This window comes from Benincasa hispida, chromosome 1 (genome assembly GCF_009727055.1).
Source record: "Benincasa hispida cultivar B227 chromosome 1, ASM972705v1, whole genome shotgun sequence".
NCBI lineage: Eukaryota > Viridiplantae > Streptophyta > Magnoliopsida > Cucurbitales > Cucurbitaceae > Benincasa > Benincasa hispida.
The window spans coordinates 26,840,470-26,858,078 of record NC_052349.1 but is presented as its reverse complement, the minus strand read 5'-3'; the positions used below and the strand labels follow the sequence as shown (position 1 = coordinate 26,858,078).

At 37.2% G+C, this 17,609-nt stretch overlaps 1 long non-coding RNA gene across 8 annotated transcripts in view; it reads right to left on the bottom strand.

Annotated features, from left to right (window-relative positions):
• The window catches only part of LOC120067380, a 41,445-nt gene extending 27,832 nt beyond the window's left edge, over nt 1-13,613 (bottom strand). For 6 of the 8 annotated variants that reach the window (XR_005478986.1, XR_005478983.1, XR_005478982.1 and 3 more), the window contains exons 1-4: nt 13,356-13,613; nt 13,176-13,274; nt 12,996-13,097; nt 12,467-12,518 (exon numbers count right to left, since the gene is read on the bottom strand). This is a non-coding gene — a long non-coding RNA (uncharacterized LOC120067380). Of the gene's footprint in view, nt 1-2,190; nt 2,207-2,542; nt 2,603-12,466; nt 12,519-12,995; nt 13,098-13,175; nt 13,275-13,355 lie in introns of those variants that run through there. The other 2 variants (XR_005478985.1, XR_005478979.1) reach the window with 2 other exon arrangements.
• Nucleotides 13,614-17,609: the final 3,996 nt, after the last annotated feature.

The following is a 17,609-nucleotide window of genomic DNA, read 5'->3' as shown; positions in this document are numbered from 1 at the left end:
TTCCTGGAATCTACGTCAATCTGAAAATCAGAATCAGTGTATCCTGTAAGGATCAAATCCTTAGGTCCATACACAAGAATATAGTCCCTCGTTCTCCTTAGATACTTGAGGATATTTTTTTACAGCAGTCCAATGACCGTGTCTAGGATTGGATTAGAACATGTTGATGATTCCAACTGCAAAACATATGTCGAAGAGTGTACACAACATAGCGTACATTAAACTCCCAACTGCAGAAGCATATGTAATTCTGTTCATCTCCTCAACCTCTTGAGGTGTCTTAGGACATTGTTTCTTCGACAAATAAATTCCATGCCTGAAAGGTAATAAGTCTTTCTTGGACTTTTGCATATTATACCTTGACAATATCTTGTCAATATAAGATGCCTAAGACAGTGCCAATGTTCTATTCTTTCAGTCTCGAAAGATTTGTATTCCTATAACATACTGAGCATCACCCAAATCTTTCATTTGGAACTGTGATGCTAACCATCTTCTTATGTCAACAAGAAAACTTGTCTGATTCCCAATGAACAAGATATCAACAACGTATAGAACTAAGAATGCTACAGTTTTGTTGACTATCTTCTTATATACACAAGGTTTGTCAATGTTCTATTCAAAGTCATAAGATTTGATTGAGTGTCAAATCTTATATTCCAGGATCTGGAAGCTTGTATCCATAAATGGATTAATTAAGCTTACAGACTTTTTATTCCTGTCCTTTTTCGACGAACCCCTTTGGTTGAGACATAAAAATACTTTCATCAAGATAGCCATTCAAAAAAGCTATCTTGACATCCATTTTCAATATTTCATAGTCATAATATGTGGCAATGGCAAGAAGTATTCTTATTGATTTTATCATGGCAACAGGAGAAAAAGTGTCTTTATAATCAACTCTTTCTCTTTGGGTAAAACCCTTTGTCACAAGTCTGGCTTTATAGCTTTGTACCTTACTAGTTTGGTCTCGTTTTCTCTTGTAGATCCACTTACAACCTATAAGTGTAACACCTTGTGGTTGATCTACAAGTTCCCAGACTGAGTTGAAGTACATAGACTACATTTCATCGTCCATGACTCTTATCCATTGTTCTCTGTCAACATCTTCCACTGCCTTCTTAAAGGTTAATGAATCCTTTAAACCATCATCTTGTATGATGTTTTGAGTTTCTGTTAAACCCATGTAGTGTTTAGGTTGTTGAATAACTCTCCCACTACGACGAGGCATTCCCAACTCTTGGGATGGACGTGACGGGACATCTACCGTTATTGATGGACCAGCTTGATCAACAACTCTTGTTGATCTTTCTGTAGTATCTTTAGACAACTCTTGCAATATTAGTTTACTGCGAGGTAGATGATTTTTGATATGATCCTCTTCCAAGAATGTTGCATTTGTCTATACAAACACTTTATCTTCTTGGGGATCATAAAAGTATCCTCCTTTTGTATCCATGGGATATCCTACAAATAGGCATAATTTCGAACGTGTTTCTAATTTCCTAGGATTCTGTACCAATACGTGTCCTGGACAATCCCAGATACGAAAATGACGTAAACTCGCTTTGCGTCCTTTCCACAATTGATATGGTGTTTCTGAAACACTTTTGGATGGAACAACATTTAGAATATAAACTGCAGTCTGTACTGCATATCCCCAAAAAGATTGAGGTAATTGAGCATAACTCATTATAAACCGAACCATGTCTGACAAGGTTCGATTTCTCCTTTCTGCAACACCGTTTTGTTGTGGTGTTCCAGGTGCTGTGAGTTGGAATTGAATTCCATGATCTACTAGATAGTTCTCAAATTGCAAATCTATATACTCACCACCTCGATCAGATCAAAGTGTTTTAATTCTTTTACTTAACTGATTTTCAGTCTCAGTCTTAAATTCTTTGAACTTTTCAAGAGTTTCAGACTTGTGACTGATTAAGTAAATATAGCCATATCAAGAGTAATCATCAATAAAACTGACGAAGTACTAATATCCTCCTCGAGCTTTAACATTTATCGGACCACAAAAGTCTGAATGTATAAGTTGGAGAGGTTCTTTGGCACGAAGACCTTTGTCAGAAAAAGATCTTTTCATCATTTTTCCCTCAAGACATGATTCACATGGAGGTAGGGAACTTCTTCTAACTGATTTAGATGACCATTTTTTACCAATCTCTCAATCCGGTTGACATTAATGTGACCAAGCCTGAGGTGCCAAAGATAGGTGTTAGGAGAAATTTTTCACTTTTTATTATGAGTTTCAGGCGTTTTAAACCTCTCTATATTTAAAATAGCTTTTGTTTTAGTTGGTTGTAATATATATAAGTTGTTTTCAAGTCTAGCAGAACAAATATGAACCTCTTTTAAATAAATAAACACTTCATTACATTAAAAAAATACACTGTACATATTCTCTAAAAGACAGGAAATGGAGATCATATTTTTTTTTCATCTTAGGTACAAAGAACACATTCTTGAGCAAGATAAAAGTATCTCCAAAAAACAACTTCACATCTCCCACTGCTTCAACTGAAATGACTTCACTTGTGCCCACCTTGAAAGTCATCTCATATTCAGAAAGTCTTCTCCAAGAACTAGTTTCCTGTAGAAAAGTACAAACATGATTAGCGGCGCCTGAATCTAATATCCAGGTAAGGTGAGAATTTTCCACTATACATGTTTCAACAATAAATCATATTTACCTTGTTTAGTCTTTTTTGCTTTCTTTTCAGCCAGATATTTTGGGCAATTACACTTCCAATGCCCAACCTCTCCACAATGGAAACATTTCCCTTGGGAGTTTTGTTTTTGTTTTTCTTCACAACGGTTTTTTTCTGTTTTCCTTTCTTCTTCATATGTACGGTTTTATCCTTAGAAGAAAAAGGACCAGCTTTCTTATCATCAACGGGTTTCGTACCAGACGTGGACCCTTTGTAAAACTTTTTCGATTTGGAAATAACATTTATTTCTTTTTCCTTGAGTTTCATCATAGACTGATAAGTTTGAAATTCATTCAACAGCGTCGTTAAGTTATAAGTGATTTTGTTCATGAAAGCATTTGTCCTAAACGACAGATAGCTCTCAGGAAGAGATTCCAGTATCATGTTCACTTGACTTGTCTCGTCTATCATAGCCTCGTGAGCCTTCACAATGTTAAAATGGACCATCATGTCGATAACGTGTTCTCTTACGTTGGTTCAATCTTTCATATGTGTCACATACACATATTTGATGGCTTCATGTCTAACAGACGATGATGGTTGCCCAAACATCTCCTGTAATGATGCCATGATCTCACCAGCTGTGGGCATGACCTCATGTTTCTTGTTGAGTACATCAGATATACTCGCCAAGATATAGGCCCAGGCTTTTTCGTTCGTCCTCACCCACCTATCATAGACATCCGAACATTTCGGGTAGTCGTTGAATTGGGAACTGGAGGATGCTTCTTCGTCAACACAAACCTCAAATCGTCTATTACTAATATTGTATTGATATTTGATTTCCAATTCAAGTAACCATCTCCATTAAATTTGTCAGAAGCAAGCAATTGTACGATCGAGTTTGACATTACTGAAACATTTTAAACAAACTCTATTAAATATGCATCTAAATCCATTTTAGCAAAACTAATAAAGTACCCAATAAATCTTTATTTATTTGCAACGATACTTAAGTGATTTAGAACAAGTGTTATCATAGGGCAGTCAAAAATTCCTTCACAGAAGCAAGACAGTTTTTGACCAAATACTATTATCTAGAATAACTCATATTTCAATAGTTCTTTTGGTTATCGTTTTCGGTCAAGATCTTTACTAACACTTGGTAACTCTTGTAAGTGTGATCTGCCATTTTCAGATCTTATAAGACGGTATGAATATGCCTCTGAGATAGAAGAAAATATCCAAGATGGAACTATAAGACCCTATTCATTTTACTGAAGCCTGGGTTGTTCTGAATCCTATGTTACAATCCTCTGTAAGGATCACCACGGTTAACAACTAGCTAGTGCCGCATAAAAAATGACAGTAGGCGTAACATGGGAATCTCATGGTTCAAACTAATGGAGGAGACCATAGGACAATGTTGATACATTTCCTTCACCCACTTACTATGAACCACCTCCCTCATTCACCTTGTTATTGACCCATGCAAACACTTTCCGTATGAAGCAGGTGAGGTAAAATCGACAAGAAGCCGAGCATGGATCTCACGTTGTGAACTCTTGAGGACGTGAGAGCTAATAACTATATATCAAATATATTGTTAATCTCCCACTGAAGTATTCTAAATGTTTGGGTAATTTACTTAGGCATGACGGCTAATTTCATACAACCTAAGTCTAAGTGGTTTATCCAAATATAACTCTTATAATTGGATTTAACCTACAATGTTTAACCTGTCTCTTATACACATCTAGATGTGTATAAGAGACAGGAACTCAGCTACATAAGATGATATTCACTCATTTCCCGAGGTAGGGGTTGTTGGGATTGGTGTCCTAATTCTCCTGAAGTCTCGTTGTTTTGTAAAGATGCACATTGTTCAATGAATAAAATAAGTGTTATGTAATTCTGGCATTTACTCATATCCAATAAACAAAGCTCCTTGGTTATCTTATGTGAACTTAAGCATGTATATGTGATATACAAGTGCATCTCTTGAAGTCTCGTTGTTTTGTAAAGATGCACATTGTTCAATGAATAAAATAAGTGTTATGTAATTCTGGCATTTACTCATATCCAATAAACAAAGCTCCTTGGTTATCTTATGTGAACTTAAGCATGTATATGTGATATACAAGTGCATCTCTTGAAGTCTCGTTGTTTTGTAAAGATGCACATTGTTCAATGAATAAAATAAGTGTTATTTAATTCCCGCATTTACTCATATCCAATAAACAAAGCTCCTTGGTTATCTTATGTGAACTTAAGCATGTATATGTGATATACAAGTAGATCATGCCTTAAGTGATAACCTAAATAGGTATGTAGTATAAGGATTAAGGTGGGATACTTGATCCTGGTGACACTACGGATACGGCCCGCTTTGTAGAGGTTTGCAAGTGTTGTAAACTACTATAGATGGTAGATCCTAACCATTCGTGTGGAAACATAGAGCGGGGTTGTCCTATACAAAGAGTTTGTATAAGACCTGGACCACGAGATGACTAGACTCTGTATATAACGCCGTTGATACTAGAGACTTGCATCTCACTTAAAGGACCATAGGTGACACGACCTCAATCCTGAGTGTTTTGTGAACTCCTACTTTTGAGGGTGGTCCTTTGATTAGTATGGGTGAGAGTGGCCAGATTGCTAACTCAACATGCCTACCTTTTTGGGAACTTGTCTAATCTGGGAGCTGGGAACTCAATCACCAATATGAAATTCACTCCTTTCTCAAAGCAGGGATAAGTAGATAGATTGCTCCCTTAAGGGCTGATTTCGGGGCTTGAACATAGTGGCCACAGCTTCTCTTTGAAAGAGAAGACTCAGTCATAGTAGGACTATGATTTATGTTCATTAGAGGGATCAGTGGTACTTAAGGAGACAGATGTAACTACAGGGGCACAACGGTTATTGTACCAGCTGTACTTACGAGCGATCTGTGAAGGGTTGTCGCACTACTCATTGGTTAAGATGGACACATAATATATCTGTAGTGAGGAGAGTTCAGTTGTCGGTCTTTAATGGAGTGTCTGGCAGTTAACAGATGGTGGATCTCATGACTAAAGTGTTTAGTCAGTTATTCACGTATCGTTGGAGTTTTGGATCTACAGGTCCATGAGGTCCCCTTGGTAGCTTGGATTCATGTTGAGGATCAGTTCTTGGTGTTGAATTGAGATGTTCAAATTGACAGGAGGTATTTTGATTATATATGATATAATCAGTATGATGTATGAGATACATCTAGTGGAGGATTGATGTAAATGAGATTTACATTAAGTACCATGGAATAGAAAAAGAACTATGGTTTCTATGTTTCATGAGATGAAATATAAAACTATAGTTTATAAATATAGTATGATAAGTAGGTTATCATTTATATTTATAATAATATTAATTATTAGATAATTAATACTTTTTCTTTTAAATAACCAAATGTAGTGGGTGGTTATTGGATCATGGTAACCGTGATTATAAAGTTTAAGTGGTTTCCTATTTTCCGAAAAAAGAGAGAGGAAGTTTTTCACAAAAGTTTGAAAAGAATTTGAGTTTTCTCTCTGGCGAAAAGAAACTCATGGAAGTTGTCAAGTAAATACAGATTTACTAAATGACAGTTGGGTGAGCTAAACGATTGTGCAGTGTGTCTACTAAACGATCGCATAGCTTTGCTAGATGACCGCTGACCCAAGGTAAACAATCGTGTAGAATCGATCGAGCTAGACGATAGAGCTAAACGATTGCATAGCTTTTGCTTTTACTAGACGATCGCATAGTTTTATCTAAACGATTGGGCATCGACCTATACAATAGGTCTCTGACTTCTCCCTCTTGCCCAATCGTGTACGTGATCGTTCTTTCCTCCGTTCGTCTGCCTCACACCAAGTCCGAACAAGAGTCACCCTCTGGATTCTCACACCAAGAAACCAAGGTCGCCTTGTTGGTGGTGTCAGACTCAACTCGACACCGTCAAGGTTTTCTAGAGGCCCGTTCGTGTGTGTGGCGAAGGAGTTCGTGTTGTGGAGAAGTCGTGACCGAGGAGATTGTTGAGGACGAGTGCGTAGTGTTCGTATTATGTTACGGTCGTGTAGATCGAGCGCTCGTGGTTGCTGTTGTTCGATTAGATTGCGCATCGGAGTGTGGAGACACTTCTGCCGTTGTTAGTACAGTTTTTTCCTCTGTATATTTGTTGTTTCATATTGTAATTTCTCTGTAAATTGTATAACCGCTTGTATTGAAATCGACTGTAAATGTATTGTTGATTCATGATTGTAATTTGGAATATTCTTGTTTCGTTGCTCATGAAAATCTCGATTCCGATTTCCTTCAATTGGTATCAGAGCTAGGTTCTCTGATATTCCAAATTACATATCTGAATCGAACGGTTTTTACAGTCGCAGTGGGTTTCTGTATTTGTAGTTAACCATTTTCTACATTTGTGGATGAATTTGATGAATGTTTGGGTTTAAATTTCCTTTTTGTTAAAGCTTTCGTTATTATAAAGTGTTAATTATAAAGGCCCCTATGTTTTTGGGCGAAATTAACTTTGCAATCGAGTCTATAATTCGAAAAGTTCGAGTTCATCGAGTCGTTCGTGATGAAGCTTCGGCGCATGGCGATGCAGTTCTCAACAAAGAAGAAGATCAAGCGTTGATCGGATCGTGTAGCCTCAGGTAAACGATCATAGGGATTTTACTGAGTGATTGTTTGGTACTTTTTCTAGACAATCATATAGTATTTTCTAATCGATCGTTTACCTAATGCTAAGCGATGGGGTAAATCGTTTACCATATCGCGTGACATTGGTTGCGCGATCGCGTAGGCACTGGAGGTAGGCGATCGTAGTCGAAGCATGCGATGCTCGTTGTTTAGTAGAATGCGTGCACTAGACGATCATGTAGTTAGCAAGCTTCATCGCTTCGTTACTAGCTATGTGATCGCACGTATGCGATACGGAGATGCTAGCTCAGCGATCACTTAGGCAATGGTGCTTCGCGACATCACAGTCGCTTAGACGATCACGGAAGGCGGGCGTCGTGCAGAGCGCGCTAAGAGATTGTGTACTTTAGGCTTCATCGCTTTGTAAAGGTACATGATCGTGTAGTAATATTTAAACGATCGTTTGGATTTTTCTAGACGATCATATAGTAGATGCTGAACGATCGTTTAACTCTGGAGCGCTGGTAAGTGATAGTACGAAGGGTTTGTTTTATCATGTAGACGATCGCAGGGTGCTTAGTACACGATGGATGGTTGAAGAAGCGATGCTTTGCCGAGCGGTTCAAGACTCGGTTCGCCTGTTTGAACTGGAGACTCCTTGTCTTTGTAATAATTAGCTTTTCTTTTGTGATTTAAGGAAATTTTACCCGGTTCATCAACTTTGATTGCTTATACATGTGATGTATGGTGCTTATACGTCAAAGTGTTTGTCATATAGTTAAAAACCCACTTTAGGTTGTGCAATTATTCATGCATCATGTATTATAAATGTTATAATCTTGCATGAGAAATTACTTGAAAGCATGTGCATGCATCATGAAATATAAGAGTTATATTTTGCATGCATTGAGCATTATCATGCATCATCCTTTTATTATAATTGTTATAGTCTAAGGGTGAATGGAAGCATGTTTTGCTTGTTTCATTGCGATTTTGTATAAGTGTTATATAAAAAAAGTAGCAATGAATGGACAATGCATTGTGCATGAAACTTAGGCTATTTATAATTGTTATGAATGCCTTGCATGTGTTAGCCTCGCATTATGGTGGTTGTTTCCATTTATAAGTGTTATAAAGAAATTAGACCTAAAATCAATAATTCAGAGTTGCATGCGGACTTAGGGTGAACTCAAGTTTTTTTAAAAGGGTTTTAAAATTGGATTGAGATAGACCTAAGTTCAAATGGTTCTAAAGAGTTTAGTAACCTAGATTAATCTTTTAAAATCGGTTTAATAGGATTAAATTGGTTGGAACAAAAGATTAAATTTGTTGTAAACCTATCTATAAGGGACCTTTTGTCTAAGACGGGTTCTAGCTAGGCTGGGGTTCTTAAGTTGACGCAAACGTAACACCCCTACCTGAGAACCTACCTGGAAAGATGAATTAGATATATTTTCAAAAGCATGCGACGGTTTGGTCAAATACTCCGTTAAAGAGTTTAATGCATGATGATCAAAAGTTGTTCAACTATCCAAGGTAAAAGTTACTCTTGGAAAAACCTAAAAATCACTTAGTTAAAATCCTTAGCCGTGTTTTTCTAAGTAAACTAAACCCTAGGTTATAAAATACTCAGTGGGAGGAGGAGGCGTATCAGATATGTCAATGAATCCACTCACGTTTCTCCTTGTATGTTCACACCGTGAGATTTATGCTTGGCCTCGAGATGCCCCAGGATGCATCCCCCTTCAGATGGTGTTTGCATGAGTCAATATCAAGGTGGACGGAGAGAGTATTTATAGTAAGTGGGTGAAGGGTGTATGCCAACACGTCCTATGGTCTCTGTCATTGGTTCACATCGTGAGATCATTCTGTATGCCCTCGTGTCGCCTTCGATGCGCCCCCCTTCGGATGGGTTTTGTGCAGTTGGTCAATATCAAGGTGAACTCCAGAAATGGATTTAGGTTTTGCCCCAATTGGATTTTTTCCCTTCAGATTGACCTTTTGGGATGGACCTCTAGGGCTTAAAATGGCGGGTCACACTTACGGGAGATTGTTAAGTAAGTTAATGATCTCTTGGCCAAATCAATGATGGCTAGTCATTATGAGAGCAAAAGTTGTTCTGGTATTAATGACTGGTTGAGATCTTCTCAATTCAGAGGTGGGATAACTAACCTCCATTCGGCGGCTTTTGTCCTAAACCTTTAAAGCGTTATTGCGAAACTAGATGTCATTCAGGGTTCATGCTAGCTTTGCTAAAACCTTATTGGATGTTGTTTTTTTTACAACGGGTATTTGCTTAAAACCTAACGTAGGTCAATATGTTTTTCTTTTCAACAACTCATTAGTATTTCTGTTAAAAGCTTTTAAAAATGACCGATTTATTACAGTGGAAAGAATCGTGTGAAACGAATTTCGTGGCAAGCGACCTTCATCCCACTACTCTCCAAACGAGGAGACAAGATAGTAAATATGATTTATTGGTCTTGGAGACATGTCTGGTAGAGAATGATGATTCTGTCTAGATCCTAGATTCAGGTGCTACCAATCATGTCAGTTCCTCTTAGCAAAGATTTAGTTCCTGGCAAACGTTGCCACAGGGAGAGATGGCTCTTCGAGTCGGTAATGGTGAGGTTGTTTCAGCTGTTGCTGTAGGCAGGCTGAAGTTATTTGTTGACAAGAAACGTTATCTATTACTGGATAATGTTTTTGTAGTTCCTCATATTAAGAGGAACTTAATCCTGTCTCTTATACACATCTAGATGTGTATAAGAGACAGGCATTAAGCAAGGATGCATCATAGACTCAACTATAAAAGCCGAATACGTAGCAACTTGTGAAGCAGCTAAAGAAGCTATTTGTCTGAGGAAGTTCCTTACAGATTTGGAAGTTGTTCCAAATATGGATTTGCCTATCACTCTTTATTGTGATAACAGCGGGGCTGTGGCAAATTCGAAAGAGCCTCAGAGTCATCATCGAGGTAAGTACATAGAACGAAAATATCACCTGATCAGGAAGATTGTGCGTCGCGGTGATGTGATAGTTGAACAGATCGCATCGGAACACAAAGTTGCTGATCTCTTTACAAAGGCCCTTACAGCTAAAGTGTTCGAGGGTTACCTAGAGAGTCTGGGCCTGCGGAACATGCAACATCTTGTCTAAGACAAATAGGAGATGATACTGGGGCATGCCCTAGTTTATTGTATATTGTACATTTTATATTGTATTGTACATCAGTCTCCCGAGTCATTAGGATAAGTGGGAGATTGTTGGGATTGTTGTCTTAATTCTCCCAGAGTCTCGTTGTTTTGTAAAGATGCACATTGTTCAATGAATAAAATAAGTGTTATTTAATTCCCGCATTTACTCATATCCAATAAACAAAGCTCCTTGGTTATCTTATGTGAACTTAAGCATGTATATGTGATATACAAGTAGATCATGCCTTAAGTGATAACCTAAATAGGTATGTAGTATAAGGATTAAGGTGGGATACTTGATCCTGGTGACACTACGGATACGGCCTGCTTTGTAGAGGTTTGCAAGTGTTGTAAACTACTATAGATGGTAGATCCTAACCATTCGTGTGGAAACATAGAGGGGGGTTGTCCTATACAAAGAGTTTGTATAAGACCTGAACCACGAGATGACTAGACTCTGTATATAACGCCGTTGATACTAGAGACTTGCATCTCACTTAAACGACCATAGGTGACACGAGCTCAATCCTGAGTGTTTTGTGAACTCCTGCTTTTGAGGGTGGTCCTTTGATTAGTATGGGTGAAAGTGGCCAGATTGCTAACTCAATATGCCTACCTTTTTGGGGACTTGTCTGATCTGGGAGTTGGAAACTCAATCCACAATATGGAATTCAATCCTTTCCCGAAGCAGGGATAAGTAGAGAGATTGCTCCCTTAAGGGCTGATTCTGGGGCTTGAACTGTCACACCCCCTCCCAGATTACCCTTCTTAATCCAGAAGTGAATGTGACGACAGTAGTTACCAACCCTTTTGTGGCACTTACTATCTAACTTACATTCTTAACCTGCTTAAATCCCCGGAATACATATATAATATTCACCAAACTAATGAAACTTTAAAAACAACCTCAGAACACAAGGGATCGACAATAACATAACTACATCATATTAACACATACAAAGTTCGGTGGGTCCCAATATACTTTACTAGTCCCTAATATGAGCAACACATATGTACAGACATTTACAAAATAGACACCTAAAACTTCTCTTTAGACTTTGGACTTTTAACTGGAGTCCTTGAGTGGCAGAGCAGCATGACAACTAACCTCTCGGTAGATGACCACTACTTAGGAAAAGAAAAATATTTGAAAGAATGAACTACTCGCCCAGTGAGTGACTTAATAAAAACATAAATCTCATGCTTAAACTGAAAGCTAGAAAACAAAATACTGGAACTAAAACAAGCCAAGCAAACGTGTACATAAAACTTTTTAAACCATTGTATTTGAAAACATAAACTTGGCAACTATTATTCATGTCATCATCAACATCATAAGCACTATTTTATGCTTTGCTGGACTATGCCTTAGTCTATCAGTCTAGAGTGGCCTTCTTGCTCACTCTTTATCATCCTTTACTGCATTACTACTTAACTAGCAAGGATACCTTCTCCATGTCCTTTAGTATCAAGCTATTCAAATTCTAGGACAAAGCTTCAGTCCCTTCTCATCTAGTCCTTCAGTATTGAGTTATTCAAACTAGGACTAAGCTTCAGTACCTTCTCATCTAGTCCTTCAGTATTGAGCTATTCAAACTAGGACTAAGCTTCAGTACCTTCTCATCTAGTCCTTCCGTACTGAGCTATTCAAATCTAAGACTAAACTTCAGTACCTTCTCATCTAGTCCTTCAGTACTGAGCTACTCACACTGAACTTGCTTATTCTTATCTTTTAATGACTTAGTTGCCCAAAAGCTTTCTATACCAATGCATCCTTTTCTTCATTGAAAAGCATAGCATAAACATAACATTAATGTGAGATGCGTTGCTTGGTAACTATTTGAGAATAGTTGTCATAAATAGCTTTCAGTAAACATACATTGTTGGACATTCATAAGCATTAACAATTTACTTAAAACATTTAAAGCAATTAGAGTCACTCACAATTTCAGGCTCGATCCTTCGGATTTGTAAGCCTCTCCTAATTGAACTTGGCCTGAAAATCACATTATTAACTTATGGTTATCCTCTAGATGATTATCCAGTCCAAACACTGCATGAAAAAATTAACATTTTACCATAATTCTCTTAATCCCTAAATAATTTCTAAAATATCCTAACTTTACTTAAACTTCTCTAAAACCTTAATTTAGTCTACGTTTTACCCAATTTCCTCCCCTTAATCATCTTCAAAATTAATCTGGGATCCCACTTTTCTCCAATTCCATGCTTAAAATATCATATGAATACCAAACAACTACTACTTATGTTTGAGAACACTTTAATTACCATATATTTGGATTTTTCAGCTTTTTAATGACGGACAGAAGTCATCTTCAACCTCCAGCCCACCTTTCTTCCAAATTCGGCCAGTTTTCCGGTGAGACTTCCGGCGACTAAATTCGCTCATTTCAGCCATACCCACTCGAATTAATTCATATAAACCTCTTACCCATCCTCTAAACTATCTTACCTCACATTTTGGGGTCTTGAGTCGCCCTAAATATTCTGGAATCGGTCAAATATTTCTTGATACCCCTGTTTTCCGGCGAGAAGTTTCAGAAGTTTTCCCAGCCTGAAATTCATCAATCCCTAACCATATAACCTAAAATTTCTTGCTTAAAATTTCTAATAAGCATATTAACCAACTAACCTGAGAATTTGAAGCTTTGAAAAAGCTTGAATAACACCGAATCAGGTCCAAAAGTCACGTTTCTCTGTTCGCCCGAAATTCTGTGCAGTCTCGGTTTTCCTATTAATTCACCAATTTTTAGTCAAAATTAGCTCTAACGTCCTTCAAGAAAAATGTTAATAAACCTCTTAACTTACTAACCTCAAAATGTCAGCCTCAAATTTGGTTTCTACAGCTCGAGAACTTCAAAACACTGAAGCCTGTTCAGACTGTTCGAAATTCAGACTTAACCCGACTTTTCATTCAAATTCCTCAACCTCCACAGCTCCAATCACTCCGGTAACCCTCGAAATTCTCTTTCTCACGTCCCTTTACAATTTCATCAAAGAAAATTAGGGTTTGCTCGAGGGAATCTGTATAAATCGCTCTCATTTTCAGACTCATCACCACCTTTCTTTTTCTTCTTATTTCTCTATTTTATTTATTTACTTATTTATTTATTTATTTACTTCTTTTCTTTCTCTTTTTTTTTTCTTAAAAATAAAATCAATTCCTCTTCAAATTCCTTTTCCTTTTCCAAAATTCCACTTTTGTCTATTTCTTCCTTTTCTTTTAGATTAATTCCCTTTCTCTTCTTCTTTTTTCTTTTCTTTTTTTTTTTAAACTAACTTTTAACTTTAATTATTTTAATTTTTTCCTTTAGGAACAATTCAAGATCAAGGGCTTACATGAACATAGTGGCCACAACTTCTCTTTGGAAGAGAAAACTCAGTCATAGTAAGACTATGATTTATGTTCATTAGAGGGATCAGTGGTACTTAAGGAGACAGATGTAACTATAGGGGCATAACGGTTATTGGCCCAGCTGTACTTACGAGCGATCTGTAAAGGGTTGTCGCACTGCTCATTGGTTAAGATGGACACATAATATATCTCTAGTGAGTAGAGTTCAGCTGTCGGTCTTTAGTGGAGTGCCTGGCAGTTAACGGATGGTGGATCCTGTGACTAAAGAGTTTAGTCAGTTATTCACGTATCGTTGGAACTTCGGATCTACAGGTTCATGAGGTCCCCGTGGTAGCTTGGATTCATGTCGAGGATCAGTTCTTGGTGTTGATTTGAAATGTTCAAATTGACAAGAGGTATTTTGAATATATATGATATAATCAGTATGATATATGAGATACATCTAGTGGAGGATTGATGTAAATGAAATTTACATTAAGTACCATGGAATAGAAAAAGAACTATGGTTTCTATGTTTCATGAGATGAAATATTAAAACTATAGGTTATAAATATAGTATGATAAGTAGATTATCATTTATATTTATAATAATATTAATTATTAGATAATTAATATTTTTTCTTTTAAATAACTAAATGTAGTGGGTGGTTATTGGATCATGGTAACCATGAGTATAAAGGAAAGTGGTTTCCTATTTTTTGAAAAAAGAAAGAGGAATTTTTTCACAAAAGTTTGAAAAGAAATTGAGTTTTCTCTCCGGCGAAAAGAAACTCACGGAAGTCGTCAAGTAAATACAGATTTACTAAACGACGGCTGGGCGAGCTAAATGATCGTGCAGGTGTGAGCTAAACAATCGTGCAGTGTCTACTAAACGATCGCATAGCTCTGCTAGATGATCGCTGGCCCAAGGTAAACGATCGTGTAGAATCGACCGAGTTAGACGATAAAGCTAAACAATCACATAGTTTTATCTAAAAGATTGGGCATCGACCTATACGATAGGTCACCGACTTCTCCCATTTGCCCAGTCGTGTACGCGATCGTTCTTTCCTTCGTTCATCTACTTCACACCACGTCCAAACAGATCCCACCCTCTGGATTCTCACACCGAGAATACCAAGATTGCTTTGTTGGTGGTGTCAGACTCAACTCGACACCGTCGAGGTTTTTTGGAGGTCGTTCGTGGTGCGGCGGAGGAGTTTGTGTTGCGGAGGAGTTCGTGATCGAGGAGATCATTGAGGATGAGCGCGAAGTGTTCGTGCAGTGTTGTGGTCGTGTTAGACGAGCAACTCATGATTGCTGTTATTCGATCAAAGTGCGCATCCAGAGCGTGGAGACGCTTCTGCGTTGTTTAGTACAGTTTTCCCTCGTACATTTGTCTGTTTTTGCATACTGTAATTTCTCTGTAAATTGTATAAACCGCTTGTATTGAAGTCGACTGTAAATGTATTATTGATTCATGATTGTAATTTGGAATAGTCTTGTTCCGCCTGCTCATGGAAATCTCGATTCCGATTCCTTCACCCCCAGCCTTAGACAGGTTAATAACCGATATGAGTTTGTAACCGTATTTTATAAGGTAACAATCTATTTTAATGTTAAAATTAGTTGTTAACCTAAGTGAGCATGCAACTGTTCTTTGTTATGGATTTTAAAACGTCTAACCAATTTTTAACAACTTACAAAATTTAGACATGCTTAACATCCACAACATTCAACAAAGGTATCTAATATAACTATTATATTAAACACAACCCTAACATGCATACTATATATATTATAACAATTATAACATACTTTCAATGCATGTAACGTGGTTCCTATGGTGGGGTTTTAAATCTACATGGCATACTGTATGCATATACAAGAATTATTTAATTATTACATACATCTCATGCATACAATTAAATACTAACTGTTGTGGTTTTCGTTTTGGCATAAACAAACAAACAGATGGCTAACTATTCAACAAAGCTTTCAAATTGTCTTTGAACTGCTCGAACTGACTTTCCAAACCGAACCCAAATATCTTGAATCGGCTGGATGAGTATGAAACCGAACCAGCCAAAACCATTTGAGGTTGAATCAGATTGGACCTTGAAAAACCATTCGAACCAGCTGCTCTCGGTCCAACCTCAAAATGCTGTTAAGGCCGATCGTGTAACGCTAAAGGTAATTGTCTAGTGTCATTGCCTTAGGTTGAGAGAAAGTACACAATCGCTTAGTGTTTGCTGAAAGCTAAACAATCGTTTAGCTCTATCGTATAGGACTACACGATCACTTAGTTCCATCGCCATGCTATCGTTTAACTCCATCATATAGAACTAAACGATCGCTTAACACCATCGCCCAACGCTTTCATGTCATCTCTTAGTATCCGCTGCAGCTAAACGATCGATTAGTTCCATTGTATAGAACATCATCGCGTCGCTTATCATTTATCTACATGATCGCTTAGCTCCACGACTAAACGATTGCTTAGTGCTATCGCGTAGCACTTCATTGCATCGCTTAGCACGCATCATAACTAAACAATCGTATAGCGCCATCGTTTAGCAAATTTAACGTATCGTTTAGTTTCCACGACAAAGCTAAACGATCGCGTAGTGTTATCATATAGCAAATTCACACATCGCTTAGTTCCCGTAGGTATATGATCGCTTAGTATTCAACATCACAATGACCAGCGCCCATTGCTAAACGATCGTCTATCTTTTCTTCACATCATGTAACGTCTGAAACTAAACGATCGCTTAGCAACTGAACCTCAGCAACAAATTTGAGCAAAAGCTGAAAAAACTAGAACAACAGCTCGGCCTCCTTTGTTTGTTTCTTCAATTACATCTTAATTTCAACTCTAATGACTCTAAATAAATTACAAACTCTTGCTAACACATAAAAGCTCATCAAACAAGAGTAAATTAGAAATTTAATTGAGAAATTAAAGAGAATTAAGATGCCAAAACTTAGAAAACCATAGCAGTACATCAGTTTCATATATCTCATGAAAAATACCCACCACACCAAAATTAAACCGAATTGAATGCTTAAAAGATGCTTTGATAGCAATTGAAAGAGTTAAATAACATGCAGCGGAAGTATCAAGGATCTATAAGTATTCAAATTCACTAATTTTGGCATAAACTAAAGCATGCTCTTTTAAAAAGAGGGTTTTAAGATCATACCTTTGATGAACTCTCCAAGAATCTGAATGTACAACAACAGTCTTCACCAGAAATCACCGTGAACCACCTCAAAGTCTTCTCTACTATCCTCTTGGAGCTTTAGACAGAGTTGTGGGACTCAAGAACAGCTTGAATTGGTGAAGAACAGTGAAGAACACACAACAGTCGGATGGGAAGAACACTTTCTTCTCACATAGTTTTTCTCTCAAAATTTCTGCATTAGTCCTTCTCAAATGACTCCAAACTTCTTTATATATTGCAGATGAACATGCAAAGAAGTGAAGAGCATGGCTTGCAGCTCATGCTTGGAGAATTAATGAAGAGAAGTTAATGGTTTTTGTGTGAACGAGAAGATGAAGGTAATGGAAAATTTTCATCCTCCATTTTGTGCTTGGCATGCAAAAACTGGTTTTCATTTTTCTTTTAAAATCAAAAAATGATTTCAAAACCATTCTGATTAATAAAATTGAAAATTGAAAATTGATTTTATTATATTAATTTCATAAATTAATTTAATATCAATATT